We start from the raw sequence: 10,251 nt of genomic DNA, 5'->3' as shown, positions 1-10,251 counted from the left end.
TCATCATTAATATTAACATCATTAAGACCAATTATTTCTTTTTTTAGTAAACTTAAATTTACTAAACATGTTTAACTATTAAAATTTTAAAATATAGAACTTGATAAATTTCTAATATAAAATTTTAAAATTTTAAAACTTGATAAGCTTGGTAAAACTTTGAAAATAACAATTTTAAAATATAAAACTTGATGATTTTCTCATAGATAATTATAAAATTTTAAATTTTAAAACTTGATAAAAAAATTTAAAATAGAAAACTTGATAAATTTCTAATAAAAAATTTTTAAATTTTAAACTTGATAATTTTAAAACTTGAAAAACTTGATAAAACTTAATAAAAATTTTAAAACAACACTTTGAGTAAAACATTGAACTTTCAAAATTAATTTTAAATTTTAAAATAATTTTAAATTTTAAAATTTTAAAATAATTGTAAATTTTAAAAACTTGATAATTTTAAATCTTTAAAAACTTTCAACATTAATAGATCTGAACACAGAACAATAACAGTAAAATTAATTTTTTTTTTCTTTTTTGTGTGATTAAAAACACATGTGATAATTATAAAATATTCAATAGATAAATTGGATAAAATAAAAAGACAAAGCAAAAAAAAAAAATCAAGACATCAAATTTTTTATTAAAAAAAAAAAACTCTACTATGAAAAAAAACCATTAGACTTAATCCGGTTCAAATCTTTCACTATGAAAAATAATGAAATAATGAACCATGTGGGTATATAAAAACTCTACTATGAAAAAAAGCCATGAGATTTGATAGTAACCCACAACCAACATTTTAACCATTGAATATAAAGCCTCACATAACTTTCCTAATTGAAAAATAATGAACTTCCAATATAACATTTTAACCATGTGGGTATATAAAATACACAACTAACATTTTAACCATTGAATATAAAGTCTTTCTCTCTCCTGCCAACAAAACCTACCCATTTTCTCTTCCTCTCCAAAACCCACGACCATAAAACCCACAAAACCTACCCACAACCCCCATTGCTTGGAGAAAGCCATTGCCGGAAAAAGCTTATGGAAGTCATGCCGAAGAAGCCCCATGGAAGCTATGGTCGGTAAAGTTGAAGCCACCTCCAAGAAACTCCCGTAAAAATCATTTCTCTCTAGGTTTTGGTGAGTTTTGGGAATTTTTTTTTTTTTTTTGGGTTTTTTTAGTTAGTATTTTGGAAATGTTTGTGATTAGGTTTGAGATTCTATTGTTATTGGGTTTATTTCCATTGTTATAGGGTTTTGGTGCTTTTGGAAAAACCACACTTAATTACTTCCCAAGGTACAATTTCTCTCTAGTTTCTCTCTATTTTTTCTATGATTTAATTATGATTTCCATTGCAAGTGCACACCAGATTTCTCTCTTATTTCTCATAACAGAAAACCACAATTTCTCTTTAAGTTACTATTGCATAATGAAAGAATTTTTCTTTTGTGTGTGTTGCATTCTCTTCAATTGTTAGGTGTCCAATCCAAATTTGACTGGTTTTCAACAAAGTTAGCTTCATTAATTCATCTTTTTGTCTATTTCTATGTGTTGTTTTTTCTTTATTTCTTATGGAATTTGATTTTGCTTTGAGTTTTTGTAGCTTTGGGAACTCATATTACCAACTATCTAAAATTCATGATATTTTAAGTAGATAAAAAAAATAGAAAGTAGACAAAAAAAATTATAATTTAAGAACTATTAATTATATAATAAGAGATACAAATAATTATGGAAAAGTTCTCTAACATCCTCAATTAATAAATAAAATCTTTCTAATTCCCTTATGATTTTATATCTTATATTATTAATTGACATTAACAATAAAATAAGAAATATTAAAAATATAATTAAAACTAAAATACTTAATAATTAAATACAATTAAAATAAAAAACTTAAAAATTTTAAAAATAAAATAGCATATTTCATTATATTTCCAACTCTTTGTTGATATCTCTATTTTTACTAGTGTGCTTTAGTGAAGGTTTATTTTTATATTTTTAACTTTAAATTTTTTTTAGTTTAAATTATATTTTTAATTTTTAAAATTTCTTATTTTATTTATCTTAAACCAATTCTCACTCTAACAAGTAAAAGAATCATTTAAGGAAATAATTATATGACTTATGAAAAAATGCATTTCAAAATATTTTTAAATGAATTATTTATAAAATTGGGTTTATTTTTTATTTTGTATATATTTTTAAAAATAAGTGAGTCAAAACCCACTTTTCTTTAGAAAAAAAAAAGAGTTTGAATTGAATTTAGGTAATAAATTAGATTAGATAAAACTTCATATACGTGATTTATTAAAATTTTGACCGAATACATTTAATTTTCATTGATTCCAAATTCCTTTAATATATACATATATATAATTTTATTTTATTTTTGATAAAGTTTGAGTTGGCAATCAACCAGACCCCTAATCCACATGAGCTACATGTTACACCCACTAATGCTGAGTTGGATATAGGCCCTGAATCTGCATATATATTATAATCTAAAATTTATGATATTTTAAGGAAATAATTATATGACTTATGAAAAAATGCATTTCAAAATATTTTTGAATGAATTATTTATAAAAAATTGGGTTTTTTTTTTATATATTTTTAAAAATAAGTGAGTCAAAACCCACTTTTCTTAAAAAAAAAAAAAAAAAAAAAGTTTGAATTGAATTTAGGTAATAAATTAGATTAAATAAGACTTCCTATACGTGATTTATTAAAATTTTGATCGAATACATTTAATTTTCATTGATTCCAAATTCCTTTAATATATACATATATATATATATAATTTTTATTTTTTTATTTTTGATAGAGCTTGAGTTGACAATCAAACCCCCAATCCACATAAGCTACACATTACACCCACTAATGATGAGTTGGATATAGGCCCTAAATCTGCATATATATTATAATCTAAAATTCATGATATTTTAAGTAGATAAAAAAAAAAAATAGAAAGTAGATAAAAAAAAAATTATAATTTAAGAACTATTAATTATATTGTATGTACCTTCATGAAAAATAGATGGAGAAAATATTTTTTTTTTTAATCTTTGAATTCTCAAATATAATTTAAGAACTATTAATTAAACCATGCTTGACTTTAGTGAAATATTTACATTTTTAATTATTGTCAAAAGTAAAAAATAAAAAATAAAAATTTTAAAAGTGATACAAGTAAAATCTATTCTCAAATTTATATCTTTCTTTTTATGATTTAATTTATAAGTTGTGTCTTTTTTTATTTATTTAAAATAAAGTAATTAGTTTTTAAAGTTTAAAGATAGTAAACTTATATAATATTTTTAATTAAATATACTCTCAAATAATATCCTACTTCCAAAATAACTTCCCAACAAAAACCATTTTTTATTAAAAAAAAAAAAAACAATATCAAACCTATTCTAGAAAAAGAATAGGAATATTTAGAAAATTTTTGTTTTGTTTCATCTTATTCATACCTTACCCTTTCATTACTTCATGATCTAAGATATGTATATGTTGCATCTATTGTGAGGTCTTATCTATGATTTTATATTTTATTATTCTTATATGTGTACTAACTCTCGTTGATTTTATGCAATAGAAATATTAGTAATTCATTTATATTAATTATCGAATGTGTTAGTCTCATTGTGTGTTTTTATCTATTTCTTTTCTAATATTATTTGTCATTAATTTTATCACTTACTCATTTTCATTTTAGAAGACCCTAAAATTCCCAATCAAGTATCCTTGCTTGACAAATAACATTTTTATCATATATTAAAAACATATAAGTTGTAGACATGTGGATATGATTATTTATTGTGGTCATATTCAAGTTTTCAACCTATATGTTTTGTATATGATTGGTAGAATTGTCTGCAAATGATGCTTGAATTGTCCGTTTGGACAATTTGAAAATAGATAATATCTATGAAATCACACGCTTATACTTTAGCATATTAATAAGATTTGACAGTGATTCCCTTTGTTCTCTGGGTGTATATTTGGACAAGGTGACATATTGTTAGCAGCTTAGTTAAGCTAACTAATAGTATGTTTATACCTTAGCCAATTTGTGTACTTGGAGAACTATGGGGAAATGCTACCAAAATTTTATCAAAATGAAACTAAGCATGTTAGTGATTGATTCATAGGGATTATGTATTTCTAAATGAGATAGGAACCACTACCAAATATAGGAGTTTGAGATGATAAAAAACATATCACATTCATTATAAGTTGATATGAAGATTCATTGTTATGCGATTGAAGGGTTTAATTTGCGGAAGTACGAGAAAAATGCCAATAGATAAGAGTTGGATGGAGAAGTCAAGAGTAAGTAGTGAATATCATAAAGGAGTTTTGGAGTTCTTAGATTTTGCCTTTAGCAATGCACCTGGAAAATAAATGTTCCCATGTCCTTGCATTCGTTGCAATAATTGTGTTATGCAGAAGTGAGAAATCATGTATGACCATTTGTTAGACAATGGGATAGCTAGAAATTATGTATGATGGTTGATGTATGGGGAATATGAGTTTTGTGAACCTACGAATACTAGCACTAATGAGTCTGATATGCATGATGAGATGAAAGAAATGTTAAATGATGCATTTGGAATGTCAATGCCAAATGAGGAATCTGAACGTAGTCCACATGTGCATGAGGAGTTTGAAAAACCAAATAAGGATGCAAATAAATTTTATAATTTGTTAAGAGAGGCAGATCACGAACTATATCCAAGGTGTAAAAAATTCACAAAGTTGTCTTTTATCATAATATTATTTCATATGAAGTGTTTTAATGGATTGAACAATAAGCCTTTTACAATGTTGTTTGAATTGTTGAATGAGGCACTTCCTGAGGGTGAGACATTACCAAGCAACTATTATGAAGCAAAAAAAATACTTTGTGACCTTAGCCTTCATTATATCAAAATTGATGCATGCCCCTTAGATTGCATGTTGTATTAAAAAGAGCATGCAAATGCAAATGAGTGTGTTGTTTGTGGTGTCTCCAAATGGAAATCAAGTGATGATCATTCTACAAATGAGTTCACTAAATTAGTAAAGAAAAAGAAAATTCCTACTAAGGTTTTGCGTTATTTTCCCTTAAAACTAAGGCTTCAAAGGTTATATATGTCATCTAAGACAACTTCTCACATAAAATAGCATGTTGATGGTCACATGGAAGGTGAGATGATGAGACATCCAATGGACTCTTTAGCTTGGAAAAACTTCGATAACCTGCACCCTTCATTTACACTAGAACCTCGAAATGTTAGGCTCGGTTTAGCAAGTGATGGGTTCAATCATTTTGGGCATATGTCAATTTCATACCGTATGTGGCATGTGGTTCTTATTCCATATAACTTACCACATTGGATGTGTATGAAACAAACATTCTTCATGTTGTCACTACTTATTTATGGTCCAACTGCACCTGAGAATGACATTGACATATACTTACAACCATTGATGGATGAGTTGAATGACTTATGAGAGGTTGGAGTTGAAACATATGATGCTTCAACAAAGCAAAATTTTTGTATGCATGCAACTATATTATGGACCATCAATTATTTTCCTGCATATGCAAATCTTTCGGGTTGGATTACTAAAGGGAAATTTGTTTGTCCTATTTGTAACAAGGATTGTTCTTCATATCGATTACAAAACGGACGGAAATGGTGTTACATGGGTCATCGTCGATTTTTGCCGATTGATCATAGATTTCGACGTGATAAAAAGTACTTTGATGGAAATGAAGAGCATAGAGCAGCACCTAAACAATTGTCTAGGGAAAATGTTCTACATCAATTAGATGGAATGGAACATATTACTTTAGGGAAGACATCAAAAAATAAGATGTTAGCAAAAAGAAAAAGGAAACTTGTTGAATTTGAGCACAATTGGAAAAAAAAAAAAAAGCATTTTTTCCAATTGCCATATTGGAAAACCCTCATTTTGCGTCACAATTTGGATGTAATGTATATTGAAAAGAATATATGTGACAGTATAGTTGACATCTTGTTAAGTATCGATGGTAAATTGAAGGATAACTTCAATAGTCGTCTTGACTTGCAAGCAATGGGTATCAGAGATCAATTTCACCCCATACAAAGAGGGAATAGGATTATATTGCTTGCTACATGTTATTCACTAACTTCAAATGAAAAAAAAAAAAAAGAATTCTGTAAATTTTTTAAAGAAGTAAAGGTTCCAGATGGTTATGCTTCTAACATCTCTCAGTGTGTACAAGTGAATGAAAGAAAGATATTTGGGTTGAAGTCTCATGATTGTCATGTTCTCATGCAACAACTCATTCCACTTGCAATTCAAGGAGTTCTACATAAGAATGTTTGTGCTGTTATAGTTGAACTATGTAGTTCTTCAAACGGTTGTGTTCTAAAGTGTTAAAGACTGATCAATTAGAGCACCTTGAGAATGACATAATAGTCACACTTTGCAAATTAGAAAGAATATTTCCTCCATCATTCTTTGATATTATAGTGCATTTACCTATTCATTTTGCAAGTGAGGCAAAGGTCGCTGGACCAATGCAATACCGATGGATGTATCATATCGAGTGGTATGTTCTCATTCAATTAATCTTATGTATATTAGGTTTCGTATAGTTCATGAAACAAATCTATCATGTTGTGGAATGATAGGTATTTACGTACATTAAAGTCTTATGTCTGTAATAAGAGTCTTCCAAAAGGTTCTATTATAGAGGGTTACATAGCAGAAGAATGTACAACCTTTTGTTCAAGATATTTGCATGATGTTGAAACGAAGCATGACCGTGAAGAAAGAAATTATGTCATTGAAAATAACATAACAAATGGTGGAGAGTTAACCATTTTTAAATGCATGAGACGTACAATAGGAAAGTCAACATCTCGTATTCTTAGCACAGAAGAATGGTCCCAAGCACATTTATATGTGTTGACTAATTGTGAGAAAGTGACGTCATATATTGAGTAAGACACTTATTTGAATAAAACTTTATATTAATTTTTATACAAAAATTTAATTTTGGTATTTGTGAGCATTATAATTAATTTTTTCTTTTTTATCAGAGAGCATAAGCAATCTATAAGAGTTAAGTCTCGTATTCGTGCACGAGATGTAGATTTGATTCATACAAGAGAATTCATTAGTTGGTTTGAAGAACGTGTAAGTTCATTCAGTACATAAATTGTTTTATTATCTAATACACATGTATGTATTAACATCTTATATTTGAATCTATAGATTATACAAATGCAACATGAAGGTCCAATTTCTGAACACATACTATCATTGTCTCGTAGACCAAGTACATCAATTACATGTTATAGAAGATACATTATTAATGGGTTCAAATTTCACACAAGAGAACGAGAAAATGGGAAAAGAAAAACTCCAAATAGTAGAGTTGTTGTAACCGCAGAGGTATCAAGTTTTGCAAGTGCAAGAGATAAGAACCCAATTCCTAGTCATGTTTCTTACTATGGTGTGCTAACTGATGTAATTGAGTTACATTACCTTGGTGGAAATAGAGTTATTTTATTCAAGTGTGACTGGTGGGATGTAATCAATAATGGCAGGGGAATAAAGAAGGATGAATATGGGTTCACGTGTTTGAATTTTGAACGTACCGTATGCACAGATGAACCATTTGAGCTTGCATCTCAAGTAAAACAAGTCTTCTATGTTCAAAATTCAAATGAGGAAAATTGGCACACCGTTGTAGAGATACAAACTCGAGGGGTTTATGATATGAATCAGAAAGTATCTACTAATGATCCAGAGCCATATCAACAGCTTATAACACTTCATAGTCAACGTAATGTGCATGAGTTGATCGAGAATGATTTAATCAATTGGGATAGAAATGATATTGCAGGAGAAACTATCCAAACTGATGTTCTACTATCACGATAAGAAAACATTGTTGAAAAAAATAATGAATTCATTCATGATGATGACATAGATGATGTGTAGTTAATAATATTGGTAAGTACATAAATATATATTTACCAGATATACAAATTGTAATTTATTTCATATTATTTATGTAACTTATTTTGTATTACTTTTTCTAATTTACTTTATTATGTAGGAAATGTCGCATCGAAGAGGAAGAGTACAAATAGTGTCTCCAGAAGATGAGTTGGACAATCTACAACAACTTTTAGACATACAACATGTTGCAACTACTACTCCTAGTAGTTCTTATCCTTCTGATTCTTCAGATCCTTCTATTGTTGGTATGATTAAGAAGATTATGTTTAACTTTACATATGATGAATGTGTTTACATATGTTTAATTTCTTGAATGATAGGTTTTTAATGTTTAATTTTATACAAGATGAGTAAATTATGTTTCTTTCAATTTCATTATTACTCTTAATAGGTTCATCCTCTAGCAAAAAGAGGACACGTGGCCCAACACGTAACTTAGATTTACTTAGTATGAAACCCGGGGAAAAAAAAAACTACACGATTCAATACCAGAGGGCAAGTTGTTTATGATGGAAAAGGGAAAAGATTGTCAAGCTATATGGGAACATTGGTGCGATCTCAACACAATGTACCCATCCAAGTTCAAGATTGGAATCATGTTAGTGAAGATGTGAAGGAAAAGATTTGGGCCTTAGTATTGGTATATGCTAGTTACTATTCAATCTAAATCGTAATGTTATTGTTTAAAAATGATACCTCTTATTAATACATGACATTTTAATGCAATACAGGAAAAATATGAACTAGAAGAAACATGTAAGAGCTACATTCTTCAATGTTGTGGAAATTTGTTTAGAAGCTATAGAAATAAAATGAAGGCCAAGTATTATAACCCTTATAATACAGATGAGGAGAGATTGTGCCATCGACCTCCACACTTATCCGATGATGATTGGAGGTGGCTCATCCACTTTTGGGGTACACCTGAGACCAAGGTAAAGATAATGTTCTTTTCTTGATAATGTATCTTATGATACTCATATTCACATACAATGATATTTATTAGTTATATCTAACCTAATACTTCATGTATATAACTTTTATTATGTTTCTATTACCTATATAGGTGACTTGCTATTTTTTAATTGATGTAGGATATCTCAGAAAAAAAACAAGGCAAATAGGGCAAAGCAAGTGATAAAGCATACATCGGGATCAAAAAGTTATGCTCAAATTCGATATGAACAAGTTGGAAATTTATTATTAATATGATTTGTTTGTACATGAATAATTCATCATAAATAACTCAATTTTTTTACTTGTAAGAATAGGCACAAAAGAAGGAGGATCGAAGTGAGCCCAATAGAATTGACATGTTTGCCCTGACACACACAAGAAAATATGGGACGTTTGTTGATGATCATTCTAAGGAGATTATGGTAATGAAGTAAATAAATTTTATATACTTGTATTTCAATCATAGCCTCATACTAAATTATTTTAAAAGTCTAACAATTTTTTTTTTTTTTTTATAATTTCAGGATTAATTTCAACAATTACTATCACAACCTGAAAGGACATCTTCTTCTACTTCTGCATCATCTGGAGCATCTCATCTGTATCATCTACATTTGTAGTATCTACATATGTAGATGAGATATATACTCAAGTCATGGGTCCAGAGAGGAATGATCGTGCTCGAGGGTATGGATTTGGTCCTACTCCTACCTCAGTCTTTGGTTCTACTAGTAGAAGGCGATCAAGAGCTATTCTTTCAATACAACTTGAAAACGCCCAAGAGATGCTAATAACTGCAGAACAAAAGTTTACAACTGCAACTGAAGAACTCTCACATGTGAAAGAAACATTTGAAGAGAGGTTGATAGAAGTTCAAAGGAAGACACGAGAAGAAGTGAAAGAAGAGTTTGAAGAAAAAATGATGGAAATGCAAAGAAAAATGCAAGCACAAATTCAAGAATAAATTATGCAAATGATGCAACAATTTCAGCAAAAGCAATAGAAATTTGAAGATTTTGCTACATCTTTATATGATATATTCTCTTAACTTTTTTGAATATTATGCTACTAATTTATATGATAGATTCTTGATTGGAGCCAAAATATGTGCTCTAATGGCACATGTTTGATATGATTTGTGCACCAAAGGACATTCAAATCACTCAACTTGACCTAAATCAATGCTAAGGCCCTAGCCATGAGTTTAATCTATACTTTGGAGATTTATCTCAGGTTCAAGGGAAGAAAATTGTGCAAATTGAATTACT

The 10,251-nt window shown here is 28.5% G+C and overlaps 1 long non-coding RNA gene across 1 annotated transcript; it reads left to right on the top strand.

Annotated features, from left to right (window-relative positions):
• Positions 1-963: 963 nt before the first annotated feature.
• LOC117923808 lies at positions 964-10,013 on the top strand. Its single transcript, XR_004652686.1, has 7 exons — positions 964-1,152; positions 1,266-1,309; positions 8,124-8,271; positions 8,418-8,666; positions 8,758-8,961; positions 9,121-9,405; positions 9,508-10,013. It is a non-coding gene; the product is annotated as an uncharacterized LOC117923808 (long non-coding RNA).
• The last annotated feature ends 238 nt before the right edge of the window (positions 10,014-10,251 follow it).

This window comes from Vitis riparia, chromosome 1, assembly GCF_004353265.1.
Source record: "Vitis riparia cultivar Riparia Gloire de Montpellier isolate 1030 chromosome 1, EGFV_Vit.rip_1.0, whole genome shotgun sequence".
NCBI lineage: Eukaryota > Viridiplantae > Streptophyta > Magnoliopsida > Vitales > Vitaceae > Vitis > Vitis riparia.
The sequence above is the reverse complement of the archived record's forward strand: the minus strand, read 5'-3'. Positions and strand labels throughout refer to the sequence as shown.